At 41.2% G+C, this 16,620-nt stretch overlaps 1 long non-coding RNA gene across 1 annotated transcript; it reads right to left on the bottom strand.

Annotated features, from left to right (window-relative positions):
- Window positions 1-9,756: 9,756 nt before the first annotated feature.
- LOC120433817 lies at window positions 9,757-12,609 on the bottom strand. Its single transcript, XR_005608785.1, has 4 exons — window positions 12,585-12,609; window positions 12,372-12,429; window positions 10,533-10,644; window positions 9,757-9,953 (listed from the first exon to the last, which is right to left on the bottom strand). It is a non-coding gene; the product is annotated as an uncharacterized LOC120433817 (long non-coding RNA).
- Window positions 12,610-16,620: the final 4,011 nt, after the last annotated feature.

Below are 16,620 nucleotides of genomic sequence, written 5' to 3'. Positions count from 1 at the left end.
GAAAGCCATTGTTAACAGAAAACCATAAGAAGTCCCGTTTGCAGTTTGCCACAAGCCATGTGGGGGACACAGCAAACATGTGGAAGAAGGTGCTCTGGTCAGATGAGACCAAAATGCAAAACGCTATGTGTGGCGGAAAACTAACACTGCACATCACTCTGAACACACCATCCCCACTGTCACATATGGTGGTGGCAGCATCATGCTCTGGGGGTGCTTCTCTTCAGCAGGGACAGGGAAGCTGGTCAGAGTTGATGGGAAGCTGGATGGAGCCAAATACAGGGCAATAGGGATGGGTATCGTTTAGGTTTTATCCGATACCGGTGCCAAACCGGTACTTTTGAAACGGTGCCGGTGCTTAAGCGGTGCTCAAACCGGTGCTTAAAGAATGGAGAAAACAAAATTGTCCAAAAACCTCTCATGTTCAGCTTTTTTTTTTTTTGTAAAAAGATAACAATGTTAGCCTTTTCTGCAGCTATAGGGCATATATGGTCTCACTCTTGGCTGGAAGCAGTGCTTAAACAATGGAAAAAACACAAAATTGGTCCAAAAACCTCTCATGTTTAACTGTTTTCCACTTTTTCTTTGGTCATTTTAGCCTTTTTGGCCAGGGTGAAGGGAGTATCTGCCATCAAACAAGAAGACAGCCGCATGTAACTACGACGGTGTTTGCTAGTTCACCTTACATGCATTAATGTAATAATGTGGTTAGCGTACTCAACGTAAATTACACACGAACAACATGAAGCTACTCACGCAGAGGAGAACGGCGGCTGCTGCCATCATCATCCGTCATCATTTCTGCTACGCTGACAGGGCTAGGGGCCAGGACTCTACTCGTCGGGTTTTTGGGGGATGTTGCTAACTCCGGGTCCGATAACAGGCACCACACCCTCAGTAGATGTGCAAGGTGTGAGGTCTCGCAGCAAGCTATCAAACACGGCGCATTTCTCGGCTTTAAAAAAAACGCTATGCGTCGCCAGGTGTTTTATCACATTTGAGGTGTTACCTCCTTTGACAGTATCACAGTATCAGCTTAAAGCACTTGTTGCAGGCAGCTGAGTTTGCATCTTTTGCTGTGAAGTACAGCCAGACTTTTGATCGCTTCGCCTTGGGCATTTTTAGTCTGTAGCTCTGCTCTAAAAGAACGTAAGTACCTGGCCCCGCCTACTATCCTCGGAAACGTAAAATGATTGGCTAGAATTGGCTCAGGAAAAAAAAAGCACCGAAATAAAGCATGTGCGCTGCTTTTCGGTCTGGTTACTACCGTTTATGTCAGAACCGGTCCCATCATGACACCGGTACCCATCCCTACAGGGCAATCTTGGAAGAAAACCTCTTGGAGTCTGCAAAAGACTTGAGACTGGGGCGGAGGTTCACCTTCCAGCAGGACAACGACCCTAAACATAAAGCCAGGGCAACAGTGGAATGGTTTAAAACAAAACATATCCATGTGTTAGAATGGCCCAGTCAAAGTTCAGATCTAAATCCAATCGAGAATCTGTGGCAAGATCTGAAAACTGCTGTTCACAAACGCTGTCCATCTAATCTGACTGAGCTGGAGCTGTTTTGCAAAGAAGAATGGGCAAGGATTTCAGTCTGTAGATGTGCAAAGCTGGTAGAGACATACCCTAAAAGACTGGCAGCTGTAACTGCAGCAAAAGGTGGTTCTACAAAGTATTGACTCAGGGGGCTGAATAATTACGCACACCCCACTTTGCAGTTATTTATTTGTAAAAAATGTTTGGAATCATGTATGATTTTCGTTCCACTTCTCACGTGTACACCACTTTGTATTGGTCTTTCACCTGGAATTCCAGTAAAATTGATTCATGTTTGTGGCTGTAATGTGACAAAATGTGGAAAAGTTCAAGGGGGCCGAATACTTTTGCAAGCCACTGTAAATAGGAAAATGTTAAACCACATCTTAAAAGTAGAGATTGTACAGAAGAAGACAGCTGAAGGCTTTAAGGCCTATGTTGTACTTTTCTATTGCATTTCTCATTATTGGTGCAAATGGCATCATTCACCATAGCTAACACCTACTCGTATGCGCACCGTACTAATAAAACTGAGTGACATCCCAAAGCATGTTAGCTTAGTCACTAATAGCTCTGCATCTGCGTTAGCATCCTGTAGCTACAGGGAACAGTTTGAGGGATCTGACGTGTGTCATTTACAAATTATATATCTATTATATAAATTAATCTTGATCACGCCACTAGGTACTACATTTACACTATTACCACAGACTGGGAGGCTCCACAATGCTGAGAACTACGTAGATGTATAGATTACCTTAGACATGTCCAACAAAGTTTTAGAAAGTACTGAAAGATAAAATCAAACCATGCAGTGTCAGTTTAAGTCAGACGGTGGTTTTAGCTGTGCAGAGGTCAGATACTGTGAGAATATCAAGTCAATATCATATGCATCAGTAGCAGCTCAATGTTCACACACGGGGTGGATTCAAAAGTATTTTTTTTTTTACCATTAAAAAAGAACCTAGTCAGACACCAAACAAGCCAATGCATGAAAATAATTGGAGCCCAAGGGGTAATATTTGTTCTCCTGAAATAATAATTATTCCTCTGGTCTTCATGTGCCAACGCTGCACCACAGAGGGAGAGCGCAGTCCACCATTATATTTTCATCAGTAACCATTTGTAGGGTCTATGGAGGCAGCTGTAATTCATGCATGTCAGCAGCCTCGCTGTGGATAACACATTTCCTCTACACAGTTTTATCGGGATGTGATACAATACAGATTCTATTATTACAATATCTACACTTAAATATATCTGAGGGGCTTTTAAGAGCATTAAGTGAACTGTCCCTGTTCAATACTGGAGCAAGGACTAGTTATACACTTCATTTATATTTGGTCAAAAACAATTAAAATTTTATTTTTCTTTGAGATTAAATATTTTTTAAAAAAATCTAGAAATCATCATCAACATTACACCAGCCTAAAGTTAAAGCTTATACTGAATAAATATTTGAATAAATTATTTTAGTATAGTCAGGTTCCAGTAGTGTACAGTGAATGGAAAGGCTTAAGCATGAAAAAGGTAACAATAAGCATAAAGTATAACTGTATTGCGTAAGCAACAACTGAACGAGTAGGCGATTCTTACATGTTATGTATCAGTCAGTGGGCTCCACACTAGCACAGACACACAAACCATACCATATCTTATAATAGAACTTGGATAAAGAACCATATTAAGTGAATAAAAAGTCCTTATTTAGTCTAAAATAAGGCAATTTCTATGCAAATCGGCAATAAAGCAGAACTTCTACAAATGCATAAGCTTTCCTATTATTGACATGTGGTAGTTGAAAATCATTAGGCTGCTTGATAGCAGTCATCTTATCTTCACACGTAGTTGCTTATCTTCCTCTCATATGAATGTTTCCGGCAATATTAAGCTGTCCTCCCTGGAGATAAATATCTGCTGTGCAGCAGCCAGTGACACTATAGCAGCTGATTATTTAGCCAGGTAATTCGTTTAGAGACAGAGGGCTGGAGCTGAGCAGCCACATGATATTAACTGCAAGCAGAAGATCACTTTCAAAGTGAACCTTGAATGCATTATTGATTGACTGCTGATATTTTTCTTGGAAAATGAGTGCCATTTGGCTGTTATCTAACATGAGCCATTATGGCAAGCCTTTGCCTGTCTTATCCCAACCAATGGAATAAACTCTGTTTGACTCAGCTGACATTGTGGAGGTTCCTTCAATAATGATCCATATAGACAGCACAGAGGCACAAATGCTTTTTAAAATGTCTCTTTTATATTATTTGATTGTTAGTGTGCTTTGCTTATGTGGCTGTAATTTGTCTGCAAATTTGCATTTGCTAGATTAGAAGACGACATGCTCTCCAAATACCTTTAATAAAGTTCCCTCTTCTTTGATGTAATCACCTTTATGTATGTGAACGGTGGCTGTAATGACTGAAAAACTAATCATCCTCACACACTCACACAATACAAAGATAAATAAACTGTAATTAGTTAACTGCTGGTGCTTTTTAAAATTTCAGTTGAATCAATGTATCTTTCATTCCTGCTACAACAAGGAGAAATCCTTCCTGCAGTTATTTGTTGTCTAACACCAAAGCCTGAGACATGTTAACCACTCTTGCTCCCATCATATTACTTGGATATTAAGTAGTTATTACTTTGGTAACTGAGTGGTAATAATTTAGAATTACCCCATTATTATGCTCCTGTTTCTGCCTTGTTACCCTGCTATTACCACTTCAGCTTTAATAGAAAGTGCTGCCCTACTTTCTTGATAATTTCATGTTTATTTTCATATATTTTTCCTATAATAAGTAAGATCTGACAAAACGTTTGAGATTCTTATTACAGACAGCACAATACTCAGCACATTTACGTTATTAAATTTTTGTAGAGTAAGAAGAGTATGAAAAGGTTAATAATGTGTTGTATTAGTAATACTAAAGCAGGGGAATAGAAGCGACTAAAGAAGTGATAAAAATCAGTACTGATTGTGTAACACACGGACTCAATCATTGGCTTTTCAAATTCCCCACACAGCTGGCCACTAATAAACTGTTTACTGTAAAGGTAGAACAGTGAAGGCTTATCACACAGTCTACGTTTGTCTCCTCTTCACCGGGCCCCGGCCCAGTCTGCATGCATTCACCTACAGCCTGAAGCCTCCACACTCTGGACTATTCTCATTTTAGTGAAGGTTCTCTTAAGCTTAATGCAGAGGCTGCTTCCTGTTAAAAGGAATTTTTTCCTTCCTGCTCATAGGTCAGATTTCACTGTCTTATTTTATGGTCTTTACCTTGTCAATGCTCAGCTTGTCTCTTTCCATTTGTAAGAGTAACAACTCCTTTTGCTGCACAAAAGACAAAGCAACGGTAGTTGAGACCACAGATTGATCAACCCCTGCCACTAAAGTCTTCATTTTACCTGGCAACACACCTTTCCTTACTAATGCAGCCTTCAACACTTCTTTAATCTCATCTTTCAATCGTTTATCCCCAACATAGACATCATAATGTTCAACAAGTTTCAACAGTTCTTTAGTACAACTATTCAAGAGTTCCTCCGCTGGAGACTGAACAAAAGCATCAACTGTAGCTATAACAGCAAAGTATTGATCCTTGAAATGCAAGTGAAATCAGCACTTCCCCACTAACTGCCTAACCAAAATCTACTTAACCAAAGCCTAGTCTTCATGCAGTTACTTACGGTGGGTACTTATGCACTGAAAACCGCCAGAAAGAGAAAGGCAACTGCACAAACAGCGACCCCCTCAATTCTGGGGACGTGCTCCCGAGACAACTGCTCTAACCGTGTTCACTGCAACAGAAATTTCAATGGATGATTCTCAAGAGAGAAACACTCCTTCAACCTAACAGGGAAAGCACTGGTTTTAATTTATGCATATTCAATAATCAACACAGCTCATAAGCCCCAAAGATCACACAAGACAGCACATCAACACTAGCTCCACTAAATTTAAGTCTATAGCAAAACATCAGTGTTAACATGACTGCCTTAATCTTCCTAACAAAATGGCCTCCCAAACAAAATACACAACAAACCCAGAATATCAAACCACCACAAATAACCAAACTCATCAGCAATTAACTCAACAATTGCCTACAAGGCAAGTCCTAGCCAAGACACAACTAGACAAAGTCACCTAAACAGATGAAACCAAACAGCATTAGTTGCAATCAGCTGCAAACAGACCAGCTCTCAATCAAACGTTAGAAAGCTTACCAAACCAGGATAATTGCACAGACGAGCCCCCATTTGTCACAACCCGGCTCATAGGAAGTGACAAGCAAGAGGGAGACCACACACAGGCTTTTAAAGGCTGTAAGACATATTTAATGAAAATAAGGTAAAGCAACTTAAACACAATTTAAAGGACATAACAGCCACAACTGAAACTTCCAAATGAACATGATGGGTGCCAGACAGAGAGAGCGAGAGCAAGACAGCCACCGCTGGTTCAGTCAAGGTGTCTTTATCTGCACTGGGACAGGCCTTCTCAGGTGTGCTGCATCAATAATTGGGTCAGCTCCACCTACCTGCAAGAAACAGGTAACAGAAAAAGCAAAACACAAGGCCAGCCCACTGACCGTCACAACCTTAAACTATAAAGCACCTTGCGCTGAGGGTTCTTGTGATTTGGCTCTAAATAAATAAAATTTAACTGACTTCATCTTTTTATCTAACTACACTGCTCTAAATATTCATCACATCACAAGGTAGCTAAGGCTTTCTACAACGTCAAAGGAAACCCCTTTGGCAGCTATTTTGACAAAAGTTTAAAGTGAAGTGAAATGCATTCTCTATTCTATTCTATCAGCGGCTTTGGGCCCCTCCTGGGGTATCCTGTCCCCTCCACCTACACTGGCCTCTGGCCACTCCTCTGTTTTGACTCCTGGCTGACCGCCTGAACTGTCATCACTGTTCTGTCGACTTTCTTGCTCCTTTGTTTTGGTTCCGGTTCCCGTTCTGATTTCGTGATCCTGCCTCCCCCATGTTCTCTGTCTGTTTGTCAAGTCTCTGTTTCTGTGTTAAGTGTGCTCTTATTTTGTTATTTCCTGTTTTATTTTGTTAGCATCCGTCTCATTCGCCTTGTTTCCAGTTTTGCTTTCGCTATCTTGTCTTCTTGGATTTAATTGGAGCTGTGTCTCATTAACTGCTGTTCCTATAGTTCTGATTATATGGAAGAAATATAGTATCATCAGAATCCAACTTTTTTTAGACATTGAATTTATAACACTGAATTTTTATCCTCCAAATTTCCTGCAAAATATTCACCTGCAAAATTCACCTGCAAAAATTCACCTGAAAAAATTCACCTGCAAAAATTCACCTGCAAAAATTCACCTGCAAAAATTCACCTGCAAAATTCACCTGCAAAAATTCACCTGCAAAATTCACCTGCAAAATTCACCTGAAAAAATTCACCATCAAATATTCACCTGCAAAAATTCACCTGCAAAAATTCGCCTGCAAAAATTCAACTGCAAAAGTGTTGAACTTAAATGACCCAAGCCAGAGCAATCAGCACTAGATCGAGTCGAGCGGCTCTCAGCCAATTAAATTACGCTGTTTGATCACATGACACCGTTAGCCAGCAGTGTGTCTCCTGAAAAGAGAGCTGTTTAGTATGGAAGAAATATAGTATCATCAGAATCCAACTTTTTTTAGACATTGAATTTATAACACTGAATTTTTATCCTCCAAATTTCCCTGCAAAAATATTCACCTGCAAAATTCACCTGCAAAAATTCACCTGAAAAATTCACCTGCAAAAATTCACCTGCAAAAATTCACCTGCAAAAATTCACCTGCAAAATTCACCTGCAAAAATTCACCTGCAAAATTCACCTGCAAAATTCACCTGAAAAAATTCACCATCAAATATTCACCTGCAAAAATTCACCTGCAAAAATTCGCCTGCAAAAATTCAACTGCAAAAGTGTTGAACTTAAATGACCCAAGCCAGAGCAATCAGCACTAGATCGAAGTCGAGCGGCTCTCAGCCAATTAAATTACGCTGTTTGATCACATGACACCGTTAGCCAGCAGTGTGTCTCCTGAAAAGAGAGCTGTTTAGAGGTGAGTGATTAAGGCTGTATCCCAATTCAGGGCTGTATCCCAATTCAGGGTCTGCAGCATTAAAGTACGCAGCCTCAACGATCCTCAAGGGCCGCGTACTCAAAGACCGCTAAGGCCGGAAGTGCGAGGCTCGTGAAATGGGACGGTCTAGCCTCCGTCGCGCTTCCCAGGTTGCCTAGCAACCATAACACCAACCGCTGGAAACGTTTCGTACAGCTTTGTTTGACAGAAATGAAGGAGAACATATTTTTGTTCGTGTGTTTGTTTCTACACGAGCTTTGTGTGATTTAATAAGTATCTGATGCTGAGACCACAGGACAGTAAAATATGATTGTTGGCCTTCATATCTGTACTGAACAGTCATTTAAGATTAGCTAGTAAATAACAATTAGCTAATGTTGTTCATGAGACTAAAGTCAGTGTAGATATGATATGGCCAATATCATAGTTATTATATTAATCATAAGTTATTGCAGCAGTGAGTCTGAACTCTCAAATCAAATCACTTCTATTGTCACATCACATGTGCAGGTACACTGGTACAGCACATGTGATGTGACAATCATGTGAATGAACTCTGAGTCAAATACTGAGCTTCAGTAAAGATTCAAGTTCCAGTTATTTATAAGTCCTGTCACCTTAAATCTTCACTCAAAGACAAATATCTTTGACAGTGTATATGTAGATGTATTATATATAAGAGACAAATGTTTGTTTAATATGTTGGCATTATTACATTTGGCTGAATGCTTGCATATATGTGTAAAAAGAAAACGTACGAGCTGTGAAAACTGTTTCTGATACAATGAAGATCAGACTGATATATGAAATATTCCTTTATTGGGTGAGAAAATCAGACCATGTCATAACTGCTTTAAGTCATACAGAATAGATATCAGAGCCTTAAACAGGCTGACTTCTGCTAAATGGGTCAAACTGGGCAGAAAGTATACAAACACATAACATCCTTATAGAATATGATGTAACACTATAGATCAACTTACCTCAGAATATATAAAGCATATAAACAATTACAGCAATATGATGCAACAAACACAGCAGTGCTACTAATCCAAAATACTCAAAGCTTCATAGAACTGAAACAAACATTTATTTTAGCTCCATTCTGCTGCTGATACATACTTTAGGTTTCTGAATATTAAACTTGTTGCTGCCTTTCATAGTGTGTAACTTGAAGGCCCTGAGTACTTTCTCCCACACTGAAAACACTGGAACGATAACATTATTTGAACATTACCTAATAAGGCTGATTCAGGACAGACAATTAGTTATGTTAAACTTTTCTAGCAGTCCTTCACAAACAGGGAACAGTCTGTCTATTCTCTCCATCTGTCAGCTGCTGCTGGCTCTTCCTCCTCCTCTTCCTCACACACTGCTGAGTTTGTCCTGGTGGATCATCAGGGGTGCAAAGCCTCACAGATGATGTGCAGCAGTGGGTCCCTCAGTCTGTCCTCACTCTGGACACTTGCAGTCGTCACACATGGAAATCAAATGTGTGATAAGCTGCAGGATTCAAACACAAGTGTAACTTATAAATACATGTTCATACTTTTATTCCACAATCAGAGAGAAAGAAACAGAGAGAGTGTGCAGGACAGACAGACAGGTGACAGTCTCAGGTGTATACACTGCTACAAAACAGCACAAGAGAAGGAGGATTTAGTGTTTGTGTTATTACGAAGTGCTAAACAAGAAGAGTTCCCAGATGCTACAGTGGACACATGCGTGACTCCTGTGATTAAAGCATCTTTCTTTCAGCTTAACGAGTGAACCGTCAGCTCGTTCAAACACACGTTAAAGTCCGTTTGGCTCGACACCACCGAACAGAGGCAGCAATATAACATAGCTAACATTAACAGTGCAGTGAATCCTGCTTGTGCCGTGATATTCAGGACTGCAAACCGAGCAGCATCACTGACTTTCAGCTTGTTGTGTTTGTGGATTTATGACTGACTTTAATTATCCATAAAATCATCACATTCTCTGTAAGAAAATCAATGAGTACTAAAAATGTGCACCTTTACCTGTGTGTTTTCTGGAACAGGAACAGGGTGATATCTGTGACCCAACTCCCACAGCTGGTTGGGACTCATGTTGTTTTTCTGTTCGCAGTGGATGGTTGTCCCATCCACTGCAAAATGTATTAAAATCATCCTCCAGTCGAGGAAGAAAGACGTAATGGCAGCAAAAGAGGTGTGCAGCATTTGAAATGTCAAGAAGGTCTTCTTCCTCAAGGTTGTGAAGAACATCGTAGTAAAGCATGTAATGGCCACCCAGAGGTCTCTCCACAGTCGCTCTATTCTGAAATAATATATAAAAAATATTTAATTAGGTATGGCCTTTCTTTGGTGTGTATGAGAAATTCCTGCTTGTTTCTAACCCTACATGAAATGTGTGCATGACAACAGTAATAATACATTATCAGGGCATGTAGGAAGGACCCAGGCATATCACTTAAAAGGTGCCAAAAGGGTTGTAATGATCAGTGGCAACAAATGAGATGACAACCAGACCATTAACACAGAATGAACATTCAGGGAAGGAAGTAACAGACTGGAAAAGGTGTGTGAATAACTAAAAATAGGGCAGAGTCCTGAAGGCTCTTTGGGGTTTGTAGGACCTGTCCAATATTTTCTTCCTTGAGGGTAAATAATGGAAATTGAAAGAAACAACAACAACAACAAAAACACCTGACACATATCAGACAATATATCCTGCTGGATAGGGCACTGTTCTCTAAAGACATTTTACTATAAAACTTTTTTCATAAAGCTATACCCTTTAAATGTTTATGTATTTTTAAATAATGGAAATAAAGCTGCAACACCTTCCATCTTATGTCAGAAACATTGAGGTTGACAGTATTTTATGAGAACAAACCTTTGATTGTGCTCACTCATTCCTGAAATAAAACTGCCTCTTCCTGTGCCATGAACAGTAAACATCAGCCGTGCAACCTCCACATTTTCCCCATCCGTGGTTGCCACGAACCCTGAAAACAAAGAAAAGTACCCCAAAACATTCGAAGCTTTAAACAAACTTAGATCTGACAATAAAGAACAACATGTGCCTTAATCAAAGTGTTTAAAAAATGTAAAAGAATCCTTAAAATCTTTGATTGCTACTGCTCTAGAAGGCATAAAAAAAGTCTCATGAATGCACTTTCCAGCATGTGTCAGTATGAAGTTTAACACAGCTGTTAAAACATTTTCAGGATTTAACAGGATAGTAACAATTATTTAGATTTATTGAATTTGTAGGAAATTACACAAGTGCCATCTTGTATCATTATGATCTGTGTAAAGAGACAATTTTAAGAATATATTTGCAAAAATACGTTAAAGTTGGAAGTAACTGGCCAATGTTCCACTCTTGAAGATCAGCTGTGCCCATTTGTTGCACATTGTGGGAATGGAGAAGTTGAGGCCCTTGCAGGCTACCCACAATTTTCCCCAAACTGAGCGACCCAGCTAATTCAACACCTTTACCAAGCAGTGCTGTTATGTAATTGGATACAAGGGGTGAGATAGTAATATTTTCCCTCCTTGGTTGTAGCTCCCTGACATTACAAGGGTAATCATTTTATGATGTCGGGTTCAGTGTTACACCAGGATTTCAAATACAATATCATCATCAATAAGAATTAGTATTATCATTTCAGAATTGTAGGTAACCACTTTTAAATGCCATAGACTACTTATTTGTTTAATTTGATGTATTCTCTCTAGGAGAATGCAGAGGGAATATCCTGTTTAACTTATGCTATCTGTTTAAGTTTAGATAGTATTTGTAAAGATATTGACCATATCCTTTTCTGAAAGTGTGGATATAATGGAAGGGGTAAGGTACTGGCATGCCACAACTTTATAGTTGTTAAATTCTGGGTACAAGTATGCATGCCCATCTTGTACATGTTTTTTAATATTATTATTATCATCATCATCATCATCATCACCACCATCCTACCCAATTACATGTTTCTTTTAATCAGGTTATGCTGTTTTAATGACTTTACAGTATAATTTACACTGTATTCCTTCAATTTTCCCTAATTGTATGTTATATTAATCCTATATTTCCGTTTTAATATTTCTAATGTTTGCCTTGTTTTCTTCACTGCCTGGTCTGCCTCTGTCTCGCCTGTATGGATGCATTTACACCTAAATTTCCCCAACAAAGGATGTTTTAATTCACCACTATTTCAGTGAAACACGAGTCTCCCATCTTCCTGCTACCGGTCTCGAAGTTTTTGTTCACCAAAGCACACACCAACTTCATACTGACGGACATATCACTGCCCTATTCCCGCCTTGTCTGACCGTGTTTTGTGGCTTTGGTTCACTTCACCTCACTCTTCCCCATTCTTGTCATTAAATCAGGCCGTTCTGCAACCATGGCAGCCATTCACTCTATGGCTTTATTCATGGTGTATTTTACCCCTTCACCAAATGCCGTTCTCGTTTCCCACATTATATTTGCAGTGTTCGTCTATCTATCAATATCTGCGGAGTATGGTTTTGTACCGAGTATCCTATTTTGTAGAGCACAGCATGTAAAGGTTAGCTCGGTTAGCAGGATGCTAGCATGTAGCGCTTAGTGAGACACGCCTCAGACGAGTTGAGCAAAGACCCCGTCTGTGTACTTTATACGTGACCAACGGATTTAAATAAAATTAACGTTTCAAAAGACAAACTTGAAGATAAAACACAATATACTTACCGGAGAACCGCCAGGGTTTGCCGCTGCCATCTTGCCGCTCCTAAATTCAAAACTGCCTCTGCAGACAGGCAGGGAGGCGCGGAAATGTTCGTTGAGTTAGTCAAATGTTTTCCTCAGTTCGAGTAGATGATAAAATAAAAGAAAATGAATGGGATTTTAAAGGACTAGGCGTTCTGTAATGATCTCTATTTAGGAGAAAACTTAATCACTCACCTCTAAACAGCTCTCTTTTCAGGAGACACACTGCTGGCTAACGGTGTCATGTGATCAAACAGCGTAATTTAATTGGCTGAGAGCCGCTCGACTCGATCTAGTGCTGATTGCTCTGGCTTGGGTCATTTAAGTTCAACACTTTTGCAGTTGAATTTTGCAGGCTTAATTTTGCAGGTGAATTTTTGCAGGTGAATATTTGATGGTGAATTTTTGCAGGTGAATTTTTGCAGGTGAATATTTGATGGTGAATTTTTTCAGGTGAATTTTTGCAGGTGAATTTTGCAGGTGAATTTTTGCAGGTGAATTTTGCAGGTGAATTTTTTGCAGGTGAATTTTGCAGGTGAATTTTTTCAGGTGAATTTTTGCAGGTGAATTTTGCAGGTGAATATTTTTGCAGGGAAATTTGGAGGATAAAAATTCAGTGTTATAAATTCAATGTCTAAAAAAAGTTGGATTCTGATGATACTATATTTCTTCCATAATGGGGTGCCCTCGGCCTCTCGGCCCGGGGCTCGGTCACTCAGGCACAGCTGGCTGCCGGCGGAGCTCATGGGCACGTCACTGCAACCCCCCCTGGCTTCTGCTCCGCGGCTGCTGAGTGACCCCTCATCTGGGACTCTCCTCAGCTCTTTCTGGGATAGTGGCGCGGCTGCCCCTCTGTTGGTCTTCCTTGGTCTCTTGTGTTCTGGGGGCCTCTGGATGTCTGGAGTTTTGATCTCCTCCATACCTGCTTCATGCCCTGGAGGTCGGGGCAGTGGCCCCCCCCACACCCTCTAGCAGATCATTACATGAAGGAACCTTTTAAAAACAAGCGCGCTCATGCTCACAGGTGTACACACGGGTGCTCACACACACAAACTACACCCTTTTGAGCTCCTACCTCAAAGCACACTGTGCGCTGTCGATCTCACGTGCTGCACCATAATGTTTAATATTTAGTATTTACTGTCATATTCACATAGATCATTGTGATCTTGTTTATTACTCTTGTCTTCTTCTGCTTGCTTTCTTTTTTCTTTCTCAACAGGTGATCCAGGTGATCGATATGTATTTTTTTTTTTGTCTGCTTATTCTGTTGGTTTTTGTTTTTTGCCCTTTTTCCTCATCCCTCTTCTCAGGTTTTTTTTTTTCTTTCCCTCTTTCTTTCTCCCCTTTCTTTCCACCAGTCAAGTCTGTCCCGTATTCAGCAAGTGAAAATAAAATAAACAATAAAAGGTGAATCAGATGGACCATTACGGCAAGGCTGGGATGGTCCATTTGGTAAAGTAAATCCGTTGGGCATCTTTCTTCACCTTTAGACAATAATTCTGATGGCAAAAGAACCAAACGGGACAGGTAAAAAAAAAAAAAAAAAAAAAAAAAGGAAGGTGAACGGACGCAAAGCTACTGGTCCAGACGGGATTCCCAGCCACGTCCTCAAGTCATGCGTGGCTCAGCTGGCTGGAGTGTTTACACACATCTTCAACCTTTCCCTCTCTCTGTCTGTAGTCCCAGCCTGCTTCAAAATGGCCACCATCGTCCCTGTACCCAAATCCTCCACCATCTCCTCATTGAACGACTGGCGACCTGTAGCCCTGACCCCCATCGTGAGCAAATGCTTCGAGAAGCTGGTCAGGGACTTCATCTGCTCTGCACTACCCAACTCACTGTACCCTCTACAATTTGCATACCACCACAATAGATCCACTGATGATGCCATAGCCCTGACACTACATACTGCCCTGTCACACCTGGAGAAAAGAGACACGTATGTGAGAATGCTGTTTGTAGATTACAGCTTAGCATTCAATACCATTGTTTCTTCGAAGCTGAACAGCAAACTGCAGGATCTAGGACTGAGCAGCTCCCTCTGCAGCTGGATCCTTAACTTCCTGTCTGACAGACGCCAAGTGGTCAGGCTGGGCAGCATCACCTCATCCCCCATCATAATGAACACTGGTGCTACACAGGGGTGTGTACTGAGCCCTCTCCTGTACTCACTCTACACCTACGACTGCACGGCCACTAGCAACTCCAACATCATTGGGAAGTTTGCGGACGACACTACAGTGGTGGGTCTTATCACCAAAGGTGATGAGACGGCCTACAGGGAGGAGGTCAGCGCCCTGACCCACTGGTGTCAAGACAACCATCTCACCCTCAACGTCGCAAAGACAAAGGAGTTGATATTGGACTTCCGGAGGTGCAGAGAAACACACAGCCCCATCACCATCAACGGTGCTGCTGTGGAGAGAGTGAGCAGCTTCCAGTTCCTTGGTGTACATCTGGCTGAGGATCTCACATGGTCAGGACACATAAACAAAACGGTGAAGAAGGCACAGCAGGCCTCTTCTTTCTCAGGAGACTGAAAATATTCGGCATGAGCCCCCGCATCCTCAGGACCTTGTATCGCTGTGCCATTGAGAGCATCCTCACTGGATGCATCACCACCTCTCTGCGGTAGAGTATCACTTCCTGTTCCTGCTCAAACACAGTGGTGTTTTTGACTAGCTTATCTGCTTAGCAATTTAATTAAAAACTGTTAGATACATTCTTTTTTCAAAGTATAATCTGCATGTGCTTCATCCGAAGCACACTTTGTGTGTACTCACTACCTAACTTATAGCCAAAGTATTCACTCACTGTGTTTTTACTGGTTCGCTAGCTTAGCTTAGCTCGTAGCCAACTCGTTAGCAGCATGGCCTCTTCACCTGTCCGTCCTGCACTTTCATGCTCATTGTGTCAGATGTTTAGTTACTCCTCGGCCTCCTTTAGCAGTAATGATACTTGTAACAAATGTAGCATATTTGCAGCTCTGGAGGCCAGGATTACTGAATTGGAGACTCGGCTTCGCACCCTTCATTCACCCGTAGCTAGCTAGACCCCTGTAGCCGGTGCAGCCGAAGATAGCGTAGGCCCCTCTAGCTGTTCCCCGGCAGACCCCAAGCAGCTGGGGAAAGAGGGCGGCTGGGTGACGGTGAGGAGGAAGCATAGTCCTAAACAGAAGCCCCAGGTACACCACCAACCTGTTCATGTGTCTAACCGTTTTTCCCCACTCAGCGACACACCCGCCGGGGGTCAAATTCTGGTAATTGGTGATTCTGTTCTCAGACATGTGAAGCTAGAGACACCGGCAACCATAGTCAATGGGGGGCCAGAGCAGGCGACATTGAAGGAAATTTAAAACTGCTGGCTAAGGGTAAACGTAAATACAGTAAGATCATAATTCACGTCGGCAGTAATGACACCCGGTTACGCCAGTCGGAGGTCACTAAAATCAATATTGAATCGGTGTGTAACTTTGCCAAAACAATGTGGGACTCTGTAGTTTTCTCTGGTCCCCTCCCCAATCAGACCAGGAGTGACATGTTTAGCCGCATGTTCTCCTTAAATTGCTGGCTGTCTGAGTGGTGTCCCAGAAACGATGTGGGCTTCACAGATAATTGGCAAACCTTCTGGAGGAAACCTGGTCTTGTTAGGAGAGACGGCATCCATCCCACTTTGGATGGAGCAGCTCTCATTTCTAGAAATATGGACCAATTTATTAAACCCCCCAAAATATGACTATCCAGAGTTGGGACCAGGAAGCAGAGTTGCAGTCTTACACGCCTCTCTGCAGCTTCTCTCCTCCTGCTACCCCCCCAAAAACCCATCTCCATTGAGACTCTGTCAGCTCCCAAACAGACAAAAAACAAACTAAAAACCAGCAATAAACAACTTAAACATAAAAAAAAATCACAAAGAAAGAACAATACAGTATCCACATCTGAACCAAAGAGTAAAACAGTGAAATGTGGATTATTAAATATTAGGTCTCTCTCCTCCAAGTCTCTGTTAGTACATGACTTAATAATTGATCAACAAATCGATTTACTCTGCCTTACAGAAACCTGGTTGCAGCAGGATGAGTATGTTAGTTTAAATGAATCAACACCCCCGAGTCATTCTAACTACCAGAAATCTCGAAGCACAGGCCGAGGGGGTGGTGTGGCAGCAATTTTTCACACCAGTCTATTAATTAACGAAAGACCAAGACAGACGTTTAATTCATTTGAAA

This window comes from Oreochromis aureus, linkage group 17, assembly GCF_013358895.1.
Source record: "Oreochromis aureus strain Israel breed Guangdong linkage group 17, ZZ_aureus, whole genome shotgun sequence".
Taxonomy (NCBI): domain Eukaryota; kingdom Metazoa; phylum Chordata; class Actinopteri; order Cichliformes; family Cichlidae; genus Oreochromis; species Oreochromis aureus.
The sequence above is the reverse complement of the archived record's forward strand: the minus strand, read 5'-3'. Positions and strand labels throughout refer to the sequence as shown.